The 27,670-nt window shown below is 42.0% G+C and overlaps 2 long non-coding RNA genes across 2 annotated transcripts in view; one reads left to right on the top strand and one right to left on the bottom strand.

The window, feature by feature from the left end:
- The first annotated feature begins 8,871 nt into the window (after positions 1–8,871).
- Positions 8,872–27,670, top strand: part of LOC129380445 (uncharacterized) — a 44,686-nt gene continuing 25,887 nt past the window's right edge. Inside the window, exon 1 of the long non-coding RNA XR_008608474.1 lies at positions 8,872–9,067. This is a non-coding gene — a long non-coding RNA (uncharacterized lncRNA). The remainder of the gene's footprint in view (positions 9,068–27,670) is intronic.
- The window catches only part of LOC129380447 (uncharacterized), a 29,298-nt gene continuing 25,644 nt past the window's right edge, over positions 24,017–27,670 (bottom strand). The window contains exon 3 of the long non-coding RNA XR_008608477.2: positions 24,017–24,363. This is a non-coding gene — a long non-coding RNA (uncharacterized lncRNA). The remainder of the gene's footprint in view (positions 24,364–27,670) is intronic.

Below are 27,670 nucleotides of genomic sequence, written 5' to 3'. Positions count from 1 at the left end.
AATATTTTACGCTCAGCAACAAGCTCTTTCAAATGCGTAATTGTGCAGATATATGATGCAAAACAGGTGCGTAGAACTCGAGCACGTGTGCTCGCACAGCGGCTGTCGAAGCCTCCGTAATGATGAAATCTTCCAGGTGCGCACATGCGCACAGCTAGACAATGCAAGCCGCATATGTAGAAAACTATTGTTTAGGGAAAGTGCGAGTCCTATGCATAAACAATGAAACAAGAAGGCAGTATAGCCGTCGCCGCCTTTGCTACTGGTTTAAAAATGATAGGCTCTGAGACAAGAGCACATGATTGATGAAACCGCACGTTCAGCGAGTTACAAATATATCTGCCCGCAGTGGTTTCTTAGTGGCTGTGGGGTTGGGCTGCTAAATAAAAGGTCATGGGAATAAATCCCGCCCACGGCAACCGCATTTCGAGGGGCACGTAATGCGAAAACACCCGTAAACCGTTTACCGTTTACCGAACACGTCCGTTTATCGTGCACGGTAAAGGACCTGAGGGGGTCCAAATTATTCCGCAATTCATCACTATGGCGTGCCTTACAATCCAAGCGTGGTTTTGGCTCGTAAATCCCCATAATTGAAAAAAAATTTTTACATACCTTTATGCTGAAGGCGGAATTTTGAAACGTTAGGAATTAATAGAAGAAAACAATAATGCTTGATAAAGAATGGATGCGGAAAGCGCCGACCGCAAGGTGGCGACAACGCGTTTGTATGACGCATATACAGGCGACTGTTATAGCTCGATAAGTGAGGGTATGTACTAACTTCAAATTTTTTATTGTGAGGTAATAATTGTTGCAGCGCATACCAATTCATAGAGAGTTCTACAACGTAAACATAACAGCTTAGTTAACGTCTAAATTTATACAAAAGCGCGGATCATCTTCCACATATGGACACGCATAGACTGTTCGCCTTTTCTTTTGTTCAACGTTTTGAACCAGATAACTTACCGCTTTGTGGAAGACGCACCATCATGAATTTGAACTTTCGCGCATGGTGTCGCCCATTATACAGTGATAGTATTTTGTCTAATCAGACCTCTGTAAACATTATTTCTTCGTGGAAGGCATAGGTATTATGATATGTGTGAAAACCAGGACATATCTGATGGCCAGCTCCACTTCATTGCCCTCTTTTCTATAGGAACATTATCGGAAAAGCCAGCTGCATAAATAATTCTTTTTTACTGGAAAAGTTATCTTTCGTCACTTTGCGTCAGCCTAAATTCATATGTAAGATCAGTTAATCATGAACGAACCAACGAACTAACCAATCAATTAATCAATCAATCAATCAATCCAAAATTGCATAATCTTGAAATGCACAAGAAACGAATACAGAAGTGCTAGAATGAATGTGTGGTATTTATCGGCGCAAGGGGGGCAGGTATGACCAAGCAGCGCCATGCCCGTGGTAATGAGTTCGCAGTGTAGTTATGAGTTTTATGACGTTGATGTGACGTGGCTGTAAAGGGGCCTTAATAATACTGGCTCTAAAGTGTGTAAAATATATGTGTAATAAAATTATGGCGATGACAAATGGCGTGTACTATGAGCATTAAAATTCATTGCGAAAGAATTACATGATATACAAAATATATCAGATACTAAAATTGGCTAGAACACTATTGTTTGGTTAGAGCCCTTGAAACACAGGGGCCTGGAGGCATGTGCTATATAAAACAATTATCACAGCGGCATCATCTGGAAAGAGGATGCGCTACGAATTTAATGGACTTATAGCATATAGGATAACAATATTAAAGAAAGCGAGGACTGCTTTGGTGTCAAAGAGCGGTTCTTGAGCAAGAAACATAGCTGAGTGAAGAGGGAGACAATAGCGGTATACAAGAGGAAAATTTTTCTTTCTCTCGGCTTCGGCCTCCCGACACTCCAGGAGGACGTGAAGGACGGTCAGCCTCTCACCACATCTAACACAAGGAAGAGGTTTATCTACAGTAAGTAAAAAGTTATGAGTGCCAATTGTGTGTCCTATTCTGAGATGACAGAATAGGACGTCTGTTCGCCGTGATTTTCTTGCGGAGGGCCAAACATTTGATTGTGGCTTTATCATGCCCAGCTTATTTGTTTCTACGTCCCACAAGCGCTGCTAGAGGTCTCGCAGATTATTTCGTAAGAAAGGCTTTAGATCTGTGACAGGGACAGCAGCAGTAGGTTTAACAGCATGCTGATACCGTTGATGTGGCCATGTCGCACGCTAGGACGTTACCCTCGATGCCCCTATCGCCAGGTACCCAGCATATAATTATATGCTTATTAGATAGATAGGCTTTACACAAGTAGGAATACAGTTCAGCAAGTACTGGATTTTTGTGCTTACATAGTGACATCAAGGCCTTCACGACGCTTACTTAGGGAGTCTGTATATATAACTGCTTCTTGGAGTTTTGATTTCCTTATATGCTTCACAGGCGACAATAGTGCAAGGACCTCGGCTGTAAGGAGACTTGTTTCCGGATGCAATTCATCGGATTCCGAGAAGAATGGACTGGTGGCTGCATAGGACACCCCAGCATGTGACTTGGAAGCGTCTGTGTAGAACTCTGTGCACGAGTGCTTGTACTGGAGTTCTAGGAAGGGCATTCGGATTTCGACTTCTGGAGCGTGCTTTGTAACTTCTAGAAAGACATGTCACACTCTACCACCTGCCACTCCCAAGGAGGTAACAGCTTGGTTGGATGCATTAAGCGATGCTCGAGGATTGTGGACATGCAATTCATCGCTAAGCTTCCTAACACGCAGCGAGAAAGTCTGTATTACAGAGGGACGATTACGGCAAAGTGTAGCGCATGCCATATCACTAACGACATTAAAACATAGGTGTTCAAAATTAGAGTATATTTTGAGAAAATATGTGAGGCTGATGTATGTTCTTTGTAGATGCAGTGACCATTCATTTCATTCTGCGCATAAGCTTTCTATAGGGCTTGTCCTAAAAGCGGCAGTGGCTAAGCGGATACCTAGATGGTGGATCTTGATCTAGCATTTTTAGTGCGCTGGGGGTGGCAGAGTTATATACTGTGGTACTGTAGTCCAATCGTGATCAAATAGGCTCGTATAAAGGTTCATCAAACACTTTCTGTCGCTACCTCATGTTGTATGGGATAGAATTTTGATTAAGTTCATTGTTTTTAGATATTTTTTTTCAATACATATATTGTGTGGCATGAAAGAAAGCCTGGAGTGAAGTGTAATGCCTAGAAATTTATGCTCTTTGTTGACAGGTATTTGTTGTCCACACAGTTCAACACAAGGATTTGGAACCATGTCTCTCTTTCTGGTAAAACGAATACGAGTGCTTCTGTGGGGGCCGATTTTAAAACCGTTTTTTCTACCCACTTGGAAACATTGTTCAAACCATGCTGTACCTGTCTCTCCCACACTGCGAGGTTGCAGGATTTGAAGCCTATCTGAATGTGGTCCATATAGACGGAATAAATAAATGGCCAGTGGTAATGAAGCACGAAGTATGGTCAACTTGGCGTAATCTAGTTTCCTGAATAAATAGACGTGAAAATACATTGCCGAGTTTTAGGCGGAAGGTAAGATTGGACAAGTAGCTTTTTATAAGGTATAGCATATTGCCACGACTGCCCATTTTAGAGAAGTCTCTCAAGATTCGTTAGTTCCACGTTGTGTCGTACGCCCTCTCCACATCGAGGAATATAGATAAGAAAAACTGTTTGTGTAAAATGCATCACGGATACTTCCTTCAATACGTACAAGATGATAGGTTGTGGACCGCTCTTCTCTGAAGCCACATTGATAGGAATCAAGCATTTTGTTAAGTCCAAAGAAGTCGATCAGTCGCCGATTTATTATTTTTTTCATATAGCTTACAATGGCAACTTCTGAGAGCTATCGGGCGGTAACTTGCTAGAGAGGAAGGGCGTTTGCCCTGTTTCAAAACAGGGACCAAGATGGCTTCTTTCCATGCGGTTGCAAGGTATCCAAAAGAACAAATTGTGTAGAAAATTCCGAGTAGTATAACTTGTCTTTCAGTGTTTTTGACCGTGTCATACATGACTCTGCCTTATCCCGGTGCAGAGCTCTTCTATGCGATCAAGGCAGCTCTCAACTCAGCAATACTACAAAGACGGTTATACGGTTCATTCTGTCGACATTTACGTATGAATGGCTTACACTCTTCTATTTGCTTTTATTTGAGAACGGATTGTGAATAATTGGTTGAACTTTACACGCTCTCAAAATGCTCCCCAAGTGAATCTGCCTGGTCTTGCAGGTTATCGCCTTGTGTGTTTACCAAAGGGAGTGAATATGTTTGTCGCCCTCTTATTCTATGAACCCTGTTCCAGACTTTGGCCTTCATCAGTATACGAGTTGATACTCGTTAAAACTTCCGCCAACTCTCTCTGTGGCCTGTCGGCGCGTTGTCCGGCCTTGAGGCTTTACCTTCTTAAAATTATTAAGATTCTCCGCAATGGGAGAAGTGCGTAGCAACCCCCACGCTTTGTTCTGTTAGCTACGAGCGTTCCTATATTCGCAGTTCCACCACGCGACACGCCGTTTGCATGCCACACCACTTACTTCAGATACGAGTGGCATCTATTATGAAGTTTGTAAAATATTTTATACCAGCTTGAATTCCTAACGAAGGAATGTGAGCCCATGAGATACAAGTAAGAGTAGGGAATTTTTCCCAATCGGCTGTGTCAATCTTCCACTGAGGAGCTTGTGGTGGATATTCGTTTTCTTTGGATGTTCTCAGCAGTATGGGGAAGTGGTCGCTCCCGTAAAGATCTTTGGTAACTTCCCATTCAAGTTCAGCCTATACAGACGGGGAAAGTATGCTAAGATCAATTGAAGAAAAGGTTCTGTTTGCGAGGCAGTAATATATGAGTTGCTTCTTATTCAGCAGACACGCGCCAGAGGAAAAAAGAAACTGTTGAACAAGACAACCTCGCGCATCTATACAAGAGTCCCCTCACAGGCGGCTGTGTGCATTGAAATCGCCAAGCATGACATTTAGTTATGGCGATTCGTGTATAAAGAACTGAAATTCACGTTTGTTTATTCGGTAATGGGGGGATACGTAAAGCGAGCAAATGATCAGATTGTTTAGGAGAACAGCTCGAACCGCCATTGCTTCAAGGGGCGTTTGTAGCTGTAAACGTTGACACGCTACGATTTTATTTATTACAATGGCAACACCGCCTGATGATGCGAAAGTATCATCGCAATGTTTACGAAACGTAACATACTGTGAGAGAAAGTTTTTATGTTTCGATTTTAAGTGTGTTTTCTTTACACACAGCACTTTTGGGTTGTCTTCATGGATAAGTTCTTGCACATCATCGAGGTTTCTAAGAAGGCCTCTGACGTTTCATTGAATACAGAAGTATTCGGTCAGATAGCCAAGCAAGGCTAGTTTTACACGCTGTGAGATAATGCCTCGGTCAGATAAGCTGCGGAATTTTGAGTACATCATGAGATTATTGAACAGTTTATAACCTTGTAACGGAACGCAAAAAATTACGCAAGAAAATGTAATTATCGTAGTGAGGCTGGTTTTTTAGAAAAGTTTTGGACTCTCCTTGAAGTGACTGTCTTAACCTCCAGGGGTAACGGAAAATAATTTGTTGTGGTATAAGATTTATTTACTCTTACGCGATATACATTGCAACCATTTGGCAAGTAAAAGTAGACTTTTGAATCATGTCCTGTACTCTGAGCTAATATAGTAAAATTATTTCGGGGAAGAGGAAAACTTGACTGAAATGGAGATCTTAAGGCTGCATAGTGCCCTATTATTATCTTCAGATTTCATCAGATCACATTAGTTAACGAAATGGAATCACTACAGTATCGCTGTGTTCGTTTCATCCCAGCTAACTGCCATCGCACTGCTAGCATTACGTTAATGAAGAGTACCCTTCAAGTTCGATTATTATCTCTTTGCAGAAAAAAATCACGGATTTCCCTTTTTCATCTAATCTACTACCGCAACGCATCTCTTTGCCACCTTTGGGTCCACGCTGCGCGTTTTTATTCAACTCGTCGTGATCCCGTACATAAAGCTAACGTACCTTGTTATAACACCGCAGCGTGCTCACAATCATTCCTTCATAGGACATCTATAGATTGGAATAATCTTCGTATATCATTAGTCATCATCAGTGACCGCACTCGTTTTAAGAATACACTAATCACCTGAAATAATGTATGGTAGCAAATGGTATAATTACGTAGTTATTCGTGGACATTGTCTGTATAGCAAATCGTACTCTTTGTGTATTTAAATACTTCTTATTATGTAAGTGTCTTTCTTCGGTTGCAATCCCACAACATTCGCATGCGAAGGTTGTTGGACCGTTTTCTACCTGCGGCAAGTTGTTTTTTCATCCACTTTCATTTCCACTATATTTATCGTTTGTTTATTTCATTTATTAAGCAGAAGTAAATTCCCCTATGTTGGCCTTGGTTTCAGTGCTTGTTGGCTTCTTATCATATGACTAATAAAAATCGGCCCCGCACTTGCTAATTTACGGAATAAGCGAATGTTTACTGCAGTTTATTCAGGCGATGAAACTACGAACCTTGGTTCGTGCAGTTGTTCGTGCAGTTGTTCGTGCAGTGGTTCATGCAGCATTGTGGTGAAACTGCTACATTTTTGTTTTTACATTTCTAGGGGGGTTCACAAGCAGTGCTGCGTACGCTGTTTGTTTCTGGTCGCAGAACGCAACGCACTGCGGTAGCCCAGTGGCTTTGGTGTTGCTCTGCTGAGCTTGAGGTCACGGGTCCAATCACAACCGCAGCAGTCGCCTTCCAATGGGCGCAGAATGCGAAAAAGCGCGTATACTGTGCAATCCGTGCACGTTAAATAAGCCCAGCTGCTAAAAATAAATCTCCAGTTTTCCATGACCGTGCGCCACATAACAAGATCTTGATTTTGGAACCTAAATCCTCAAAATTTAATTTTACATAGCGCAACTACATTTAAAATCGACACTGTTGAGTGCACCTACTGAACTTGTTATCTCGTTGCTGGGCTCTCTTTAGTAGCCAATGCTTTTTTTTTTAGACTTACCAATGGTCAGAATCCAGTGTGACAAATCCGGATCTTCCTTAGCATAGGAAGCCAGCTATCGCTTAAGCGTGTGATATATTAACAAACACGTTCAAGAAAAGTCGATATTTAGAGTTCGATGTAATTGCAGAACATGACAAAGACGAAAGAATGATGCACCGCATTACAACCAGGACAGGAACCCGAGGGCCTGCCTAAAACAGAAGACGTTATCTGGTATTTCTTCTTCTGCATTTTAATCTTTCTCTCGCCAGACTCATCTCGAATATCACAGGAGTCGCGGTCTTCCACGACGACTCTTCACGTGCTATTCAGAGGCAAACGACCCATACACAAATGTTGACTCTTGTTTTGTGATTCTACCTGTGCGGAAATGGGTCTTCGTAACAAATAAGAGAGTCAAGTTGCCGTGACTCACTTCTTACTCTTTTTTCTTAGAGTGTAGATCATGTGGCCAGTAAAAGGGGAGTTGGTCATTTGACCAACTACCAGCCCTGCAGTTGGTCAAATGAGCATTTCTACTGTACTTAATCGTAAGTAACTGTAATTTGGTCGAAAACCTAATTTCTAGTGCTTCTAGGGGCACTCAACACGGCTAAATATTTGATCTATAATTGTGGATATAATAACCCATAAACACAGTTCACGTGTCATTTCATTACAAAACAAGTAAACCATTCCTTTATTGGACTTCTGGTATTAAATTTTGCGCTTGATTTCTTTATTAAAGGTTTTAAAAGCTTACTGACGTGAGGTAAGCAGCAGCCTATTTGTATCCATTGCAATTCTGGCCGTTTATCGTTTTCAATTGTATGGTGATAATACTTGCGGAAAGGGTGGTCGTATCCTTTTAGCACCGTCACGTAGGTCCATTTCAAAGCAGGTTTTGTTTATTAAGGCTAATATTTCAGCCATTTTATGCGCTCAACAATTGATAGCCGCTGCCGTTTCCCTGGCATAAAGCCTCCACAGCTTCCATCGTTACTAATCTGCTGCGTCTGGCCGCGCAATGAGGTATTGCTTTAAAAACGTGCTAGCTAGCTATAAAATCATCGCTGGAAAGGAGCACAGTTTGCTTGGAGACTACCCACGAAAGCGGAATAATCTTGCAGTCTCTGGGCGTGGGCGCCGATGTGTAAAAAACATGGCTTCGTCTTTTCAACTTTGAATACTTTTTTATTTGGGAGGGGAATGCAACACATTATTTTATAGTAATTTCTGAAAAGTGGAAAAAATAATCGTTGTGTTATGCTTATTGCTCTTCCGAGGAGCTTCAAACTAGGTTCTTGCTATTTTGCGGCGCTACTAAAATTCCTAACATATAGTACAGCATAAAAATAAATAAGTTGGGCTGTTTTTGCAGAAATGATACTTATTGATAAGTTCACTTCACATTAGGGGCAAATATATTTCCGGTGATAAAGTTGGATTATTTGCTTCCGAAAAATTAGTGCAGTTATTCCCAGTTTTTGAGAGAAACTATTCTAATCTACTCGACGCCAGCATAAGCATATCACTGAAATAAATGCACACGCAAAACAATGTTTTGTGTGTGTGTGTGTGTGTGTGTGTGTGTGTGTGTGTGTGTGTGTGTGTGTGTGTGTGTGTGTGTGTGTGTGTGTGTGTGTGTGTGTGTGTGTGTGTGTGTGTGTGTGTGTGTGTGTGTGTGTGTGTGTGTGTGTGTGTGTGTGTGTGTGTGTGTGTGTGTGTGTGTGTGTGTGTGTGTGTGTGTGTGTGTGTGTGTGTATATGCACTTTCCTGTCATTCATTGGGCGTTTGGTGCAATACTCTTAGACATGTATTACAAACCCACCCACACTTCCACGCTAGTAATTGAGGCTCTTTTCTTGCGGCTCCAGCCTCGAAGATGCTGCTGATATTTCTTCACCCCTTTGAACTCTTTTGTGTCTGGACGTACCAGTCAACAGTGATGGTGTCACCACTGGAAGTAACATGAAGGGCCAGAATCCTCACAAGGTACGTTTCTGAACACTTCAACTAGAACCGTGATTTGTTCATCTATGAAACTAACTTTGGTTTCACCATTTCTCTTTCTTGTTTTTCATAGCTTCATCATTTCTATTTTCAAGAACACGAACAAAAGAGATAATTGATCTGGAAGCGGCCAACGCTAAGTCATAAGCGCAACCGTCTCCATAATTAGAAGAAGTCCTCTTTAAATAAGTGCCTCATGATGAAACGTTAGAGAGGTAGAGACGTATGGGCCCTATCAGAAAAGCAGCAGTCTTCAGTTTTCTATCATACCAAGCGGAAATACAAGAAATTACGTACACGCTTACTTGCATGTAAGGCTGTTTTCTGGCAAACCGATAACACACTGGGTCTCAACTTCTTTCTTCGCTAGTGAATACAACTAGGGCTACCAGAACAGAAACAAGATAGCAAGCTCCTATTTGCTAATGCACAAACTCTGTCATCTGGTTTTCGCAGATGACAGAGTGCAAAGCGCGGAGTGCAATTTTCAGAAAATGACACTTCATGGTGATTGAATCTTTGACAGTCACTCTTATGTGGTCCAATAACAGTCAAAATGACATCAATAACTAAGCTTGCTTTACAAAGTAAACTATTCTAGAAAAGGCTAGCTCACTCAACCAGCCTACTCTACAGTTAATGAACATGAAAAATCACTAAATTCTATTGGGATAAGAATTATCTGGAGACTCTAGGGACATTTCTGCCGTTGCTGTCGCCGTGACGTTCCGCATAAAGCCCAAGGGTGATAAAATCGTTGCCGCGCGCCGTATTTACTTATTTATTTATTTACGGTACCGTCAGAGTAAGTATACATTATAGAGGGGAGAGGCAACATAAAGGAGGTAAGAATTATGTACAGAAAAGGCACAGTATAAGTAACAATGATAAATTATGCTTGCTCACTGATTTACACATCATAGACAAAAAATAGTGGTAGTTCATAAAAATCTCTTGATACACTTTTCAATAAAATAAATTGGGAATGATAGGTGAATACATACATAGTTAGGTTCCAAATATATTATGTATACAATGAAAAGACACATGATATATTGAACGCAAGTTTCATGATTTAAATGTAGTTAACTAAAGCGTTTCTAAATTGAACAAGGTTACTTACACTAACAATTGATACTGGCAGACCGCTCCATTCGTTGCATGTTTTGGGTAAAAATGATTGCGAATGTGTTAGTGTGTTAGAGCGGGGCACATGTACCTTATGTGTATGATCTCTACGTGAGGAGATGAATGGTGCTGGATTAATCCATGCTGACCGAAGCGTTGCGTTCTGGTAGTAAATCTTGTGAAATAAGCATAGGCGTGATTGTTTCCTGTGGGTTAACAGTGAAGGTAGGTTAAGTGTAGCCTTCATTTGTGTTATGCTTGCAGTACGATGGTAATTAGCTAGTATAAACCGAGCGGAGCGATTCCGGACACTTTCAAGGCGGTTAATTGAGATGGAATGATGTGGGTCCCATACTGATGATGCATATTCCAACTGTGGACGGACATATGTCGTGCATAACAAATGTTTGAGCGATAATGGTGCCAGCGAGAAGTTTATGCGAAGATATACAAGTGTACGATTAGCTTTGCTTGTTATAAAGTCGATATGGTACTTCCAGGATAAGTTATAGGTTATATGGACGCCCAGATATTTGTAGTTTTCTGCGCTCTTTAAAGGAATGTTATCAAGTAAATAGGCAGGACAAGCTTCATTAGTGCGGGATATTCTCATCGATTTACATTTCTTGACGTGAAGCTGCATGCGCCATTTTATAGTCTAGTTATGCAGTGTGTTTAAATCGTCCTGAAGAGATGAAAAATTAGCATAATTAGTAATTTTATGATATATTACGCAGTCATCTGCAAAAAGACAAATTTTAGACGAAATGTTATCAGGTCAATCGTTAACGTAGATCAAAAACAACAGCGGTCCAAGCACAGACCCTTGTGGAACGCCAGATTTGACGGGTGTTAGAGTTGAATTAACTTCATTGGCGCTTACAAATTGCATGGGGTGTGTTAGAAATGCTTGTATCCAATTAATTACATTAGTATCAATGTTTAGTGCTCTGAGTTTACATAGCAGTAATGTGTGGTGTACTTTGTCAAAAGTTTTCACAAAATCAAGAAATATACAGTCCGTAAGAAAGCCTACGTCCAAGTTGGAATGCAAGTCGTTAGTAAAGCAAAGTAGCTGGGTATCGCACGAGAATGTTTTACGACTCATGTTGGCTAGATGTAAAGAAGTTGTTAGATTCAAGATGGTTGATTACCTGAGAAAAATTACGTGCTTCATTATCTTACAGGGCAATGAAGTCAAACTAATGGGCCTATAATTAGAAGGGTTATGTGTGTCACCAGATTGATTAATTGGAATGGTCTTAGATGTTTTCCAATCTAAAGGCAATGCGCCGTGTTGAAACGACTGAGAGAAAAGTAATTCTAAAATTATTGAGCAATACTCACTAGTACTGCGTAAAAATTTAATAATAATTCCATCAACAGCACATGACGATTTCAATTCTAATTTATTTGTAATCGATTTAATACCGTTACTATTAAATGCTATGGGATCCATGGGGGGGTATTTTTTGGGTCGTATTTCGGGAGGAGTAGCATGCGAAGACGGCGAAAAGGCCTGTACGAGTGTGTCATTTAGCACGTCAGCGCATGCGTGGTTGGCGATTGCTTTCCCAGTTAGTGAAGTTAGAGTAACCTTTCTAGTGCTATCTCCTTTCATAGAGCCCTAGAATGCCTTATGCGTAAGCTGTACGTGCGAGTGAAAGCATGGGAGGGTGAGCGGGCGATGGCGGCTCAATCTGGCGCATTTTACGGAGGAAAGCGGGCAGGAAGTGCGCCGTCTTCCGTCACACGCAAGGCTTCGGGGAGAGGGTAAGGAGGGGGAGGGGCCGTTCAACTCCAGGCGGCCCGAGCGGCCCGGGCGGTTGCGCGCGCCCGGCTGGGCCGCTGTATCTTAAAAGCCATCTGCGACCGGTTCAAAATCCGAGCTGCACTGTGCTCTTGTGGCTTAGTTCGTTTTGATGTGAGTGAAATTACGAAGGTCAATTCGCTCGCTGCTCCTGCCAGGTTTCCTCACTGTAGCATTTTGACAGGGAGCTTCCGTGGTCATCCATTGAGATGTGTTGATGTTTGCTTGTGCGCGTGTGACACCATGCTTGTTAATTTGGTTAGTATGGCATAGTTTACATGCTCATACAGCCAGTAAAACTGCCATCCTTACTGTGTATAGCTGTCCACTAATTTTCTATTGCAATCGATGCTGCACCTATCGGGCAAAACTGCGACATTTTATTTCTCTTCAAACAGCAGAAGACAAACTTGACCAGATTGCGTACCCAATAGGTTATTGAATACACTCGCAGAGTAGTAAGTTCACCCTAACATTCAGCCAATCAACAATGGACAAACAAGGGAAGGCTCATAGTGGGACCCTGTTTTCGACACCGCCTTCGCACAGATGTTTGTTTTTTGAAATTTTGGCCCCCTGCTGGTGCTTCCCTTGCTCACATCTGTTACTCCATTGAACTGTTCATCGCCTTGCTGTGTCTCTGCCTTGTTTGAACCCATAAATCAAGAGTTTTTTACAAAAAACCGTAAATTGCATTTTGCAAGGATCTGCGGGCATTATTTGGGCTTGCTTGTAGGTTTATTTTGTGTCCTTATTTATTCATACAATATCTGCAGAAGTCCTTGTAAGCGCTATGTGGCCTTAATACCGTTCCTCGTTTTCCCATGAGCACTACACTTATGTCAAAATCTTTACTCCTGCACCTGAATACTAAATGTGCAGCAGAAATAGCAAGATCAAGCAATATGTGTTGGAAAATATTACTGAATATTTTATTGTTCCTATTTTTTTACATTTCGTGTCTCTCGCCAATCTGCTAGGAAAAGATTTGACATTGCAGCTTCAGCTTATTTTGCTGATGCTACAACTTCGCCGATCACTTTTTAAGTTTATTTATTTAATCTAGCTGAAATAGTCGAGCGCAGACAATATACGCATACCATGAAACACGTCCAGTAGCAATTTCCGCTACTACAGTTCGAGCGTAACCTAGCATAAATGTTGTTGTATGGGGCTTCGTTCTCTCTGCGTTAAGTGGCAAGGCCAACAGTACGGCGAAAATTCGCTTGATTTCAGATTTCAGTTCCTATAAATATATGGCTATCTGTGTTTGTGTATGCTGTAGAACTAATAACTGACATCATTAAGTAAGAAAGCAGTGAGCATGTACTGCTCCATCACCGGTGACAATAAATAATGCAGGCTTATTTGTTAGAAGTGTCCTTTTTTTCATTTGAGTCCGCTCGGTCACCTGGCAACTTATTAAATATATCTTCAATCATAATAAAGTACCGTACACAAAAATACCATTTCTACAACGGTAACAAAACGCCCGAAACCTGCTAACAAACGGCACGACCAGACCCACCAGCCGCTGCGGTCCCGGCCATATTGCTCACTACGTAAGGATGATGATATTAATTAGATATTCACAACGCCATCTCTCAGTCGCGTACTTAGGTAATGGAGCCACCCCTATTCCTGTATTCGCTCCTTAGTGGAAGGTACGGTTTGCCTTCTCGAAGTATTATACGAGTGTTGTGGCAAAGTTTCGCCCGTTTCGCTCTGATGGCATCGCCTTCCCGCATCGATCGCCGCCGCATCAGCACCATGGGTTCTTCTTACGTCGCGTTCTTCTTACTGACAATTCAGAATGCGCTTCAGAGTTTCAGGAGCTATGTCAAAAAGCATTTCTTTCGTCTACTTTGATGCGCTTGATGTAGAGATGCGCGAAATGTCTGGACGATTACCTACAGGAAGTGCCCGCTCGATAACATCGTCCCTGAATAGAATTTACATTTGCTTCTCGAGCCCCGTCGCGCCCTATAGAATTGATGGTCATCCAGAGAAAGCTTTTGGCAAGTAGATCTCCCACGGGTAAATGACTGTACCCGCGAAATGTAGACAGTGTAGCGCCGTCAAGTGGTGTTTACGTGCTTCTGTGCGAGTTGGCTGGTCCGCGTCGCACTTGCCCGTTGTGGTAGGGGGCACGCCGGCGTCATGAAAGCTGGGGCATGAAAGACGCGTTCTGCCTTCCTTTACGCAGCGTTGTGTACTGCACTCCCTTCGCTCACGTTCGACTACGTTTTTCGAGCACCCGACAGCCACGCAACCCGTTGGCATTCCTCCAATAGCTGAAGTCCCGCACGCAGCGAGAAAGCACGCCGAGATAGGCACCCATCAACTTGAAAACGTTGAGCGAGCGATGCGCGTCTGCGAGCCCGGGGGCCACTGAGAAATCAGCAGTGGAGTACGGTTTTGGCATTTTCGCCATATCCATATCGGTACTGCTCACTGCCCGGTGCACGTCTCATCTGCTTAGGTGCTATTTAAAGACAGCTATTAAGAAAATTAGAGAATTCTCAGCCCTGAGCATTTGCCAAGAGTAGATTCATGGTATATGCTATGTATTCAGAGCCAATTTATCGCAAGAAAAATTTCGTTACCGTTTGCTTTTAAAGAGCTGGTGCTTCAAGCTTGAATAAACGTTTGGTATCTTTGTAGTACAACGTTGTTGTTTGTGGGGTTTCTACAAAATACGACGATTAATTGCAAAGCCGTCTAGAGAATGTCCGATTATCCAATGTACTAATCTGTACTCATACTTATTTCTATGCAACAGCTGTTTCTATAACTGCAGCTTTGCACACCATTTGGGAAGCGCGTTTCTCTGGATGGTCGACCACAGAGTTTTCTAAACCCTTTAACCGTTTTGTACGAGCCTAGCTCTTAATTGCGATACTGATAAGTCTTGCTTTTGACGTGCTCACCTTGTCCACCACAATATTACCGTTTTCGAAGCGATTTGGAGGAACGTAGGGTGACCGTTTAGATTTACTTTTAATTTATAAATGAATGCACAGTGTCAGCTTTCGAAAGGCGTCTTCATGGAACTCTCTCTCATTTACTAGCTAGGCGACACCTCATATTCCGTGATTCAAGGCCGCGTATCTTTTGTTTTGCTTTACTATATACATGGCTGCATGTCGCCAGTTTTCTGACGCCAATTTAATCAGCTTTTTGTGTTCTAGTACATATATGGCAGCACTTTGTAAGGTCCGAAATGCTGCGCTTCTGAAGTCGCACTTCTTGGGCACGTTGTAGATCGCGGTCTTGAAAGATCGTGCGAGCGTTGTGGTAAAGCTCTGAATGACCTTAAGAAAATACGGGGAACGCGGGAGATGGAAATTCATGACGATAAGCAAAATGACAACAAGGTAAAAGCGGGAACCCACGTTTCGACAGGTGGACTTGTATATTCCAAGGCGACGTGTGCTTTCCTCGGCACAGTATATATATTTACGGTTCTTCTAAAGGGGAGAGGATCTGAGGCGGGTGGGTGAGGCAACGACTAAATGTGTTAGCGGCGCGGGTGTAGAATTGAGGATAAAGGGTGGCTATGCACACGGCCGTTAAGAAAGCCGTGTGTGAGAAGATGTGTCAACGGCCACGTGCATAGCACATCTTTCTTATCTGCTTCTCCGGATGCCAGTGGACTATCGTCCTCCTGAAAAAGATAATAAAAAGGAGCGGCAGAATACGGCGCTACTGAACAACTAATAATGTGGAATAAATATATAGATAAAAAAGGCCGAAAAAGAAACTATTAATTAACAAAATGAAAATAACTAAGTGATCTTGCCGATAGCTTGAAATTTAGCATAGCGAATATATGCTAAAGTTCCCTTTGAGATGTTTATGCATATTGTTTGCAATGTATTGGACTTATGGATGAGGTATGAGTTTCCTATTTTCTTCCATCTTCAGAAGGAAATTTGCCTGTAAGATGTAAAGTTTAAGTTCATCAAAGTTATGACCTGGTTTGTTTAAATGCTCACCGACGGCTTTGGAAAGCTGTTCAGCTGTGTGCGGGCGACGTCCGTTTAAGCTGGCATTCATCGAGTGTCCCGTTTCACCGATATATTTTTTATTACAGAGGAAACATTTAAATATATCAGTCAAATCCAAATTAGTACAAATAAAGTTAATTTTCACTTTGTGTATGTAAATATAGCGCTGCTTTTATTTTCATTGTCACTTTGAAGGTGGCTGCAACTTCTGCACCTGGAGCGACAACACGATTTTATTACGAAGGAATGATGTTGGCTGATTTTGCGTGCACTAACATGCCCTAAAAGTTTCTGGTGCGGCGATAGATAACCCTTGGTGCCTCCAGGAACGCTTTTTTCAGGCGCTCGTTACTTGGTAATATTGGGTGGTGTTTTCGTGGGATGTTTATGTTTGGGAGGGCATCAGAATATTTTATTATAAAGCGTGGTGGTCTGTCAGATTCTGGTGTAGGCTGTTTCTTAGCTAATTCCGACTGCCTCTCCAATTTTGACAAGAAGTCATAAGCTCTGTCGTTGAGAGGAACTTGTGGATAGTCTCTAACCGCTGGCGTGGCTTTAATGTGATTTGGGTGGTGGATATAATCGTTGTCTTCGCTGCAGATTCGTGTTATTAGTTCCGCGTGTCTGACAAAAATGTCTTGCTTGCATGGTCGCGGGTGATGACTTATGTAGTCTGAACATTGCCGGTTATCCGTAGGCTTCAGGTAAAGTGTCGTTCTTAGTTTCCCGTTTTCTATGTAGACTATCGTGTCGAGGAAGTTGGTTTGACTAGAAGAGTGGTGAGAAGTAAACTTATTACTCGGGTGAAAAGCAGTTGAAATGTCTAATTCAGTCGGTTTGGGCACTTGAGCCTTGCTCCCTCATTATAAATATGCAGTCCGCGTAGCGCAGATAGGTGTGCGTTCTTTAAGGGCAGGATTTTATCAGGCCTGCCTCAAGCTATACCATGAAAACGTTCCCATATGTGAGAGCGAATGGTGTTCTCATGCCAGTGCCGAGTGTTTGCAGGTAGTGAATAGAATGCGCTTTAATGAATTTCACGGACTTCGTGACGTGCCTTAGCAGTGTCGGCGGTAGTGAAATAGTTTCTTTGTGGTCGAATATTCCTTCGCAGAATAGGTCATTTTGCTACAAAGTAAAAAAAAAAAAGCATTTTCCTCGTTCCCCGCTGCACCAATTGCGGCAATGACGAATACATGTATGTTGCTTAGTCAAAATGTACAACAAGGTTCGCATACGTAAAGTTTAAAGCAAATTGGCTAAAACGCTCAAGAAGTGTTTTGCAGTAAAGCGAACCTTGAAGATGTCATGAAAAGAGAAGGATAAAAAGCCACTTTTGCTAAGAATAATAATCGCTTAATGGATTTGAAGACGGCGTGCAATTCTCGCTGCTAGGGGCATTACAAACAGTATTCCGTTTTGGTAAGCTGCACGCCCCATGACACCTGCAGCGACGCTCCCTGCTATTTCTCAATGACTTCTTCTCCACTGCAGTACTCAAACCTTTTCTGTATCATTTGTTTAACAAATCATTTGAGCTCATCCATGAGTCAAAAGATCGAATAACACTAGCAGGCACTGTCAAACAGGCGCCAGCAACTCCATGCATGCAGTAAATAAAAACGAGTACAATACAAAGAAATATCCTTACGAAGATCAATGTAACAATTAAAAAGGAGAGGTCTTACTAGAGTTGGTCACCTTTAATAGGTACTAAGGTCGCGCGCCACGCAGTAAGAGAACTGGAAACCTGTATTGTTTACTAGACGGCCGTCATGGTAACGTAGAAATAACAGTTCTGGTAATAGACCGCAAAAAATTCCTTACAATTGGTAAATACGCCAGATAACGTAACCAATACTTGTGGATCTTGCTCGAAACCACACCAGGGCTAAACAAATAGCGAATTTTTTAGTATGTTCCTAGTGTCATCAAAAACATTGTCAGTACCAAGGCAAGCTTTCGCTGATGTTCCATAACTTAGCAATCGGAGCTATACTTCAGCAAGGGAATCAGCGAAGCCATCAGAAGCGACAGAAAGCGCCAGGCGATCAAAAAATTATCAGAACTAAAAGGCAGCACACGAAGCGCAATTATGTACGGATGTATTCAGTGGCAACATGCGCAGCATACACAGGTGAAAGATGGTTATGTCATATGCTAGCGATGAACGATGCTACGCCGGAAACATGGGGGCGAATATTTAAGTCAATCATGCCTTCACATGTTCTGCACGCTATCATAAGGGTTATCAAAGCAATTGAATATTTTCTTGAGAGCATCTCTAGCATCACACATAAGAGCCTAGAATGCGAAAACCAATTCAGAGGCATCAGGCTTGCTGTTGTTGCCGTTCAAATTTTTATGGAAACGTCATCATATGGTAGTTTCAGTCGAATGTTCTTCTACAATTATTTTGAGTTGAATTTTCAAGAAAACAAAGCATTATATTCCCATGCTGAGCAACCGTAGCTCTGTACAAATGCGCGGAAAGTTTTCCGCTTGTGCTCTTTTGAGGCAAAATCTTTTTGCTGTGGTTTGCTTCTTTATAGGACGTATAGTTATTGAGTGTCTAGTGTAATCGCATACGTTTGGTATGACAAAATTCACAAGCTTTTATTGTTGTACAATTTCATCAAAGATAGGATGTGCGAGCACTACTGGTGAACGTCAACCAGGAATACGCGTCGTCAAAACATTGTTGCCACTTCAAACACGCTCTTGTTTTTCACGTCTTTGATTTCTCGTCTCCTTTATTTATTTATTCATTTATTTATTCATGTACCCTAAAGGCCCATCCGGGCATTACATAGGGGGGGGGGGGGCAGTTACAATTACAGACGTGTAAAAAACAACATTAATAATGTATTACTTCATAACATAGCTGAAGCCATCGTTAGTCCAACTTTTTATCTCGTGGGATATTGCAACGCTTACACAATATCATGCTGCTAGTTTTCTACCCGCGGCACTGATTTGTCAGTGTTATCGTACTACCCCTATTGCGTGCATAACTGCAGCGTTGTAATGTAAATTTATTATGAATGCACTGCTCGCCATGCACCCTTTTTTTCTGCGTCCATTCGAAGTAACCAAGACCGAGTTTCGGAAACCGTCGCCCATAGGTGCACAGATCAAGGGCCGCATGTAATGTTTCATATATAGGATGTCGTGGTAGATGAGCTTAAGCGCATAATTCATTATGTAGAAGTCACCGGTAATATTGTAACCGGCAGCACGACACGTGCAAAAAGAAGCTGCGGGTAAAATAAACATGTCAAGCTTGTGCAGCTATGCCGAATTATGAAGACTCTGTGTTGGGAATGCAATTCATTTAGGTAGAAAAGTTAACTGCACAGCTCAGCGTACTTGGAGGAACCCAAAATGAATTCATTACACCGTTCCGATAACTAATTTTCCAGTCATCTACCTGATGAGTCCGACTGAAAATTTACGCTTTAAACTACGATCCATTTCCAAAATATGCGAAAAACACGAACGTACACAACTATCAGGTTACACTAGCTTGCGTAGAGACTAAAGATACGCTCAAACCTGCCTGAAGCTCAATGAAAAAGGTACATGCCCAATCTCCGGTGGGAGTTGTCTAAATTATGCGTAAGCATTTGCTTCTGATCACCTGCTGCGTCATCGTCGTATGCTGCTGTGTTTGGCATAACTGCGTGAGACACTGCGAAACAATCGTGAAAAGGAGAAGTGCAGTTGCAACACCGAAACATTACCTCAGATTAGCATGACACGACGAAAAAGCGGCGTGTAGTACCAATGTTCACTCACGGTATAATACACTCTCTGAAGATGTGAACGTGGAGAGAAATGACGAGACATTTTGTATATTAAGCAAAATATACAACATTTATTATGTACACTGAATTTTTCACTTCTTTTTTTTCGTTCCTTATTTATCTATAAATTGGAAGATGGCGTGTTGGGATGATGCCGCTGCTTCGTGGAAGATGAGCACAGGGCGATGCCTACTGCAGCAGGTTACGTTATTGAACAGTGTCACGTTTGCGGGCCCTCATACGTTCACGAAGCCGATTACGCTGCCTCCTCTCGATGCGCAACAATATCAACCGGGATCAACAGTACCCCGGCGGCGCCGGCGTATGGCGCGGCCACGCGCCCCTTATCTTGAAAGCGGTCTTCCATGGAAACAGAATGCGCCGAGTGCTGATAGCTTCACGTGCGCTGTGTTCTCGCCGCTTAGTTCAGGCTGAAGCGAGATGCAGCTTAGAGGTCCATTCGCAATCTGCTCCAAGCCCTATCTTCAAAGTGATCGTCCTACGAAACGAACTAACAGGTTCGTCCCGTAGGACGAACCTGTCTACTATTTTAAGTATAGGCAGCTCGGTTCTAAATGGATTCTCGAAAGTATTAAAAACAAGACAGAGAATGATATGATGTCAGGTCATTGGCTCGTTTTAGCACGGACAAAGGAGATAGGAAAGCACTTCAGAGGCGCTACTTAGAACTTTATTCTAAAGACAGCGACATACACTATTATACTCTTGCCAAAGCGTAGGCGCACCAGGCACCTGGAGCAGGCAACTCAGGCCGATTATCAAAACTATAGTGAGATCGTTTAAATATCCTAAAGAAAGTATGTTCCTCGTTGTACAAAACTAGAGAAATCTGACTTACAGAAATGCTACATTTTCTTTTATGCATGCGTTTACAACAGCTCAGGTGCTCTTTCATCTTTGTTTCTGCCAAAGATTTTCACAGCATGAAGTCTCGCCGCACAAGATCATGTTTTACAGCGCACAGAAGTCTATTGCGCTCAAAAATAGTCTATTTTGGGGTATCATGCTTGCCACTGGGAAGAACTCCCCTATGATTTGTATGTCAAAATGCTTCCGACTGCTGTGACAGCGCTTCTAAACCTGCTCTTCGCTCGGTGCGATAACCTCCATTACTGTTTAAGTAGACATCTCCCTGATGTTAACTGAACTCTGCATGGCAACTTAAAATGCTAAACCCAACGCTGTATTTGCACATGTAGCTCCTTCTGAAAATCTGCGTATTTGGTCTTCAGCAATTCGCAAGTAAAAGTCGGCTTCTACGATGACATCAATGTCGTCCCTGGTATTGTCCACGTCTTCCACTCAGTTGTTAAACGCTGATTCTGTTAGAAACTGTGGATGGCAGATTCGGTGATGTAATATAGTTCGGGTTCCGCTGCAGATTGTAGTAGGTTCTAAAGCTTCAAGTAGTATGTTTTCTTGTTTTCTGTGCTGTTCAAATATAGTTGAACTCGAACAAATGCCTGTTTACGTTTGGAGACTTCGCCAAAAGCGTAGACTACCATAGGGCTTTTCACCTATTGATATACAGCGCACTTTCTAGCACATTCCTGTTAGAAAAGTATGTTGCCTACAACCACCAATAAGGTAGCGTACAACGCGCTGCTGGATAGTGTCTTTAGGCCCGTATTTGGTGGTTTGAGGCAATATGATTGTTCTGTCTTGAGAACGACGCTTATCACTTGTACATGTTTTACGTGCGATGCTTTCGGAGACACATTCGTCTTGCTCTATTTCCCCTCGTAATCACAGATGAATATAAAATGTCTTCTCTGGTACTGCTCACATTTGAAGAAATTGCGCAGCTGAACAAGCAAATTAGCACACAAGGCAGGCAAAAGAAATTCTTCAAAAAATTGCGCGTCGCTACATTCCCTAGCATGATGGAATTTCTTGTAACATAGATGCAGAATTCTCTTTGCTTTAGTATTTCTCTTTATTCATCAAGTGAGCGCACTTTATTGCACCTAGCAAATGTGTGCTGTTCTGAATTGCTAAAAAGCAAGCTTCTATAGCAGAATTTAAACAAACCGTTAGGGCAGCGCCTCACCCTAACTATCTATGTGTCTATTGATATTGTTTTTTTCATTTCACTAGACTCTTTATCTCTAATTTCTTGACCTTCTTCTTAACTGTGAATTTCTGCTTTAAAAAACTCTGAAAGCTTCTTAATGGCATTGCTTCTGCTGTCGTTCTCATCTGCCTTGTTTCGACAAATTGCATAGCGACTTCGCGTGACACACATTTTTTGACATGCACACGTACCATGGCACAGTACTTCTCTCAGACGCCCAGAGATTCTCGTACTTTTAACTTCTGAGTACTTCATCGCATATATGCTTGAAGTAATCCATCTTCTCTGTGCAACCTGTTGAAGAAGGTTACTCATGTGATCGTTTATCACGAGCTCGTATCGTTCGAAGCATTTTTCAGAAGCTAAACAGCGATGTCATGGTCACTTTCTGCCATCAAAAGGCCGTTTATTGTGGCTTCTTTTTCAGCCACGTAGATCTTAAGGAAGTTGCATTTGTCCACGTCAGGCAGTTATTCATTCTTGTGTATGGATACCTCGTAATAATCCCAAAATTATCGCCAGCCAAAAAGGGTTCCGTTGAAGTTGTTGATGTATGACTTCCCTAAGGTAACTTTAGCTTTCACAAATCTCAATGTTGTTTGCGCAGTGGCATCATTCGTGAGTTGGGTCATGCTGTTGGCGTCGACTGCTTTCTGAGATTCCTGTAGTGTTGAGTCACCTTCAACTTCGTCATACATACTGATGCTTCATAGCTTTTGACAGCTTGTAGTTCTGCTTCGAATTGCTCATTATCCACAAATTCTTCTACATCAGCGTTTAATGCACGAAGAGCTGATTCCTTCAGCGGAAGAACATTGAGGCTGTCTTCAAGCTCACTGACAGACGGAGAATACAAGACCAACATCAAGTCAATGTCGTTTATGACTCTCATGATGGCATTTTGAACAGTCGACTGCTTCTTCTGGAGGTGATCTGTTCCTTGAAGGCCACGAAAGCGGGATCGTCACATTGTGTCACAGAAGTCCATGCAGCTGTGCGCATAGATGATGCAAGTCTCATGTACCTGGCCAGCACCGGCAAAGTAGGCATTTAAGTACACAATGTTGGACCATTCAAGACCAGGCCTAGCTGGTCAAGTAGCACCTATCATTGTTTTCAAGATTTTCTGGTCGAAATTTTGGTTTCAGGCATTTCCTTCGTTCGAATGAACTCTGCTGTTTAACACCCGTCCGTACACCGACACTTGTGTTTATTTGAAAATATAAGCAGCAAAAGAGAACAGAAGTGTTCCTTATGGTGAATGCTTCGTCGTCTTCTATTAGTTCGAGCATAATATTGCATGTATTTCGACTCGACGGTTACATACATCCAACCGTACTACAGTTACAGATGCGCCAGTGACAGGTTCTGTTTGCTACAGGAATACGGAACGAAACAAGTGCTACTAAATCACCTTAATCGCAATATATGTACTCAGTCAAGATGATTATGCCATAAATAAAATACGCATTATTTTCTTGGCTCTTTAGAGCAACTTTTAAAGGAACTAGCTTTTTGCAGCTTTCTTCCCAAACTATACATCGACTTTCTGTGATAAGGGCACTTGCTCTCCCACAACCAAATAGCGGGGCGCGTTCATCGCCGAAAACCAACTAGTTTTTTAAAGAACCATGTGTCATCGCGCTAGCCCTTTATGGCATATTAAATTTTTAGGTGCTGTGGTTGATGTTAGCGGTTTGGCGCGTTTTTCCGCCTTCTGGGCTGATTGTTCAGGCTGTGTTCGCCGCTGACATCAGCTGCGCGTGATCTTGTCGAGTTGAACCGAATTATGTTATTCTTCAAAAGGTACTACAAATTTCAATATGTGAGTGCAAACCAATATGTGACTGCTTTCGCACTTTTCTTTGCAATAAGTGGCCGCAGCTTCTGCGGTAAGGTACTTTGGCTATGAAATCAGATAGGGTAATTCTTTTGGTTAAGTGTTGTTTTGTCTAAGATTGGATAGTGTCTGTGACTATTGTATTCCATCAATTGGTGTGCAGCACTTTGTGATGCCACTTCATGCATTTACGATGTCACCCACATAGGTGGCGAAACCAGTGTTGCTGGAAGCTCTTTTTTTTAGCAAAACCAGCGCAAGGAAGTAGACAAGTAGAACTTAATTATGCAGAACTAAGCTACTTGGGAGAAAAGTAGAATTATTGTAGGAACGAATGGTGCAGATCGACTTAGAGCGATGACGATGCAGTAAATGAAGTGCGTACAAACGCATTTTATTATTTCTGAATAGTTGTTTATATCAGAGTAACATGTTATGTAGCCTTTCTTGTCGGAGAGAACCTTTGAACCTGATAGCATGTCCCAGGTCCTGGGGGGTTTTGCGGTGTACCCAAATAGTCGTACTTGTTGCTAATGCAGGAACAATTGGCGCTACAAGGGCTGCTACTCCCATTTGAGTAGAAAGTACACTGGAATAAAAATGAAAAAAAAAGAACACACGAGAATTGAGTGTGAACACTTGCTTTTACTTTTGTTCCTGAAAAACATTTTTTTTAGTTTAAGGAGACCAACTGCTTTTGTTAAGTTCTTATTTTGTTACCTTGGTTTTAGCTACAAGGGCTTAATCTGTTTTTATCTTGCCTTTATAAATAAATCAATTTTATCAACAGTTCTTTGACGCGCTGTTGGACATTTCTGTTGGAATTATTGCATTACCAGCATCACTGCACCGTCTGAAATGACGGCTGAATGTTTACTATTTGCTTCACTTGACAATTTCTGGCAGATAGGGGAGTCTGGAGAAATATAACTTTGCCGAAAAAAAGCCTTTAGTGCTCGTAGTAGTTCAATCAAAAGACGCAAGATTTGCAATCTGGTCGACGCAGGCAGCATAATTCTTAGATGACAGGTGAAGTAAAGATGGAGAATTCGGCTTCTATCGGGCTATCAATTTTCTGATCCGAAATATAGGCTGTTATATAGATGCCTCAAAGAATCGTAGCTGCTCGTGTGTGCATGTCACTTCGATATTTGGAATAGACTATTTATTTATTTATTTATTTATTTATTTATTTATTTATTTATTTATTTATTTATTTATTTATTAGTATTACCCTCAGGGCCAGAGGCATTACAGAGGGGAGTGGAACATACGGAAGAAAGACACTATACAGGTTTTTCTTCTGCTAATACAATGTTAGCTGAAACATGAAGCAACTAAAATTCAAGCAATTGACCGATAACAAATATAATTACATAGATGGTTAGTTACATTGCAATACACTTGTGTTTAAAACATTATGAAACTGGGAATATTGAACAGTGGACTTGACTGCTCCAGGAAGGTGGTTCCAGTCCTGTGAGGTGCGGGGTACAAATGATGTGACAACATGTTTGCGTTAAGCACGACATTATTCCCACCTTTTGTGCATGATCGAAACGAGGGGAAATGTATGATGGAGGAAGAATAAGGTCGTTGTGGAGGGCGGGACTGTAGTATATCTTGTGGAGGAGACATAGGCGGGAAAACTTGCGGCGGCAGGCGAGTGACGCAAGCTGTAGGGGCTCTTTCATTAAAGTGATACTGGCAGTACGACTGTAGTTTCCTAGAATGAAGCGGACAGAGTTATTTTGGACAAGCTCGAGGGCAGAGGTTAATATAGCAGTGCTGGGGTCCCAGATTGAAGGGGCATATTTGAGTTTACTTCGGACTAAAGATTTGTAAACACTAACATGAAGTGCAACTATATTTTCTCCATGGTGCGTCGCATGTATTCATTAGCGCTTCCGCAACGCATGTTCAAGTTATTACGAGGAAACCTTCACGTATTGCGGAGTTTCCACCCACACACAGGACGCAGTCAATTTCAGACAGCTCTTCGACCAAAGCTTACAAGCTGTCTAATCTCTTACGTTTCCAACACCAGCTGTACAAACGCTTTCATTCATTACTGTACAATGCTGCACAACCCTCCACATTAATGTGCGGTACTGTACGGGAACTGAACTACGCACGTGCAGACTCAAGGCGTGCTAGTCAGGCCTGGAGTCAACACAAACAAAATGTAAGGAGGCTTCTGCATGCTCCATGACCACAAAACCCTTGCTTGCGAGCCTAAATGTTCAGTAAAAAATAAACAAGGAGCCTGCTCTAATGAGTAAGAAATGCTCCCTGTACAGTAGGACTTTACTCGTTTTCACATTTGATAAGTTACTGCTTTTCTCCATACCATGGGCATCACTATGGCAGGTATTAGCGCCATCAAACCTCCATAGTACTTTGTGCGTGATCTCGGAAAAGTTTTGGACTAGGAACCAGGTGCGTATTCTGTACATGTCAGATTTTTCTTGCTCTCACTAGTTATACCAAGAATAGCAACGTATAATTTTCGTACGTGCTTCTTGGGCTTTTTTAAGTTTCCCAAACAACTGTCAGAAATGGGCTGAGAAATTATTTTTGCTGTAGATCCATTCAATGCACCACCAATCAGGATACAATTTAATGTGTCGCAGCCTAGGCTTCGATTACTACGTCATTAAATTAAGGAATAAAACATAAAAGCACCGGAAATGAGCACAATTCTAGTGGTAACGAAAAAGTTAAATGCAGTCACTGCGAAGATCACCTAAATTACCAACATACAAAATGTTTAATAGTTTAAATGCTAACTCAAAACAAGCAAATACCAAGCCGTCATCATAATCAGCAGCAGCAGCCTATTTTATGTCCACTGCAGGACAAAGGCCTCAGACAGGGCCATTTCCAATTGCCCCTGTCCTGTACCAACCGATTCCAACTAGCGCTTGCGAATTTCTTAATATCATCTCCCCCACCTAGTCTTCTTCCGTCCTCGGCGGCGCTTGCCATCTCATGAACCCATACTGTAACCCTAATGGCGCACCGGTTATCTAACCTACGCATTATACGACCTGCCCAGCTCCATTTTTTTCATCTTAATGTAAGTTAAAATATCGGCTATCCTCGTCTACTCTGATCCACACCACTGCATTTCTGCTTCTTAACGTTACGCCTAAAATTATTCGCTCCATCGCGCTTTGCGCGCTCCTTAACCTCTTGCCGAGCTTTTTTGTCAGTGTCCAAGTTTCAGCCTGATTTGCTATCACCGGTAGAACACATTGATTCTACACCATTTTTAATAATAACGCTAAGCTTCCAGTCAGGATTTGACAATGTCTGCCGCATGCGCTCCAATCCATTTTTATTCTTGCGTAAACTTCCTTCGCATGATCAGGGTCCCCTGTGAGTAAACGATCCAGGTAAACCTACTCTTTCATAGACTTTAAAAGTTGAATGGTGATCCTGAACTCTGGCGCCCTTGCCAGGCTATTGATCATTATTACATTTGCCTTCTGTATCTCTTCATCACTACTCATACACTTTCTCTGTTAAGGTCTTCAACCATCTGCTCTAACTCGTCCCTACTGTTGAACTGGACAATGTCATCTGCTAACCGAATGTTGCTCAGATATCCACGGTCGATCCCTACTCCTAAGCCTTCCCAGTTTAATAGTATGAATACTTCTTCCAAGCATGTAGTGAATAGCATTCGACCCTTCTAACTTCATCGCTATTTATAAAAGCAGCCTCTGTAACCTGTTCATTGGGGCTTCGAATGGAGGTATCGTAGCTGATCTGGGTACTGTACAGGTCAGTGTACAATTCTTCAGCTGCATTTACTAGATCTTCAAAATTGCTGATAAAATTACCGTGGTTATCTTTCAGTGCATACATCTTGGCTTATCTAAGGCAGATGT

This window comes from Dermacentor andersoni, chromosome 3, assembly GCF_023375885.2.
Source record: "Dermacentor andersoni chromosome 3, qqDerAnde1_hic_scaffold, whole genome shotgun sequence".
Classification (NCBI taxonomy): Eukaryota; Metazoa; Arthropoda; class Arachnida; order Ixodida; family Ixodidae; genus Dermacentor; species Dermacentor andersoni.
This window is presented reverse-complemented; position numbering and strand designations above follow the sequence as displayed.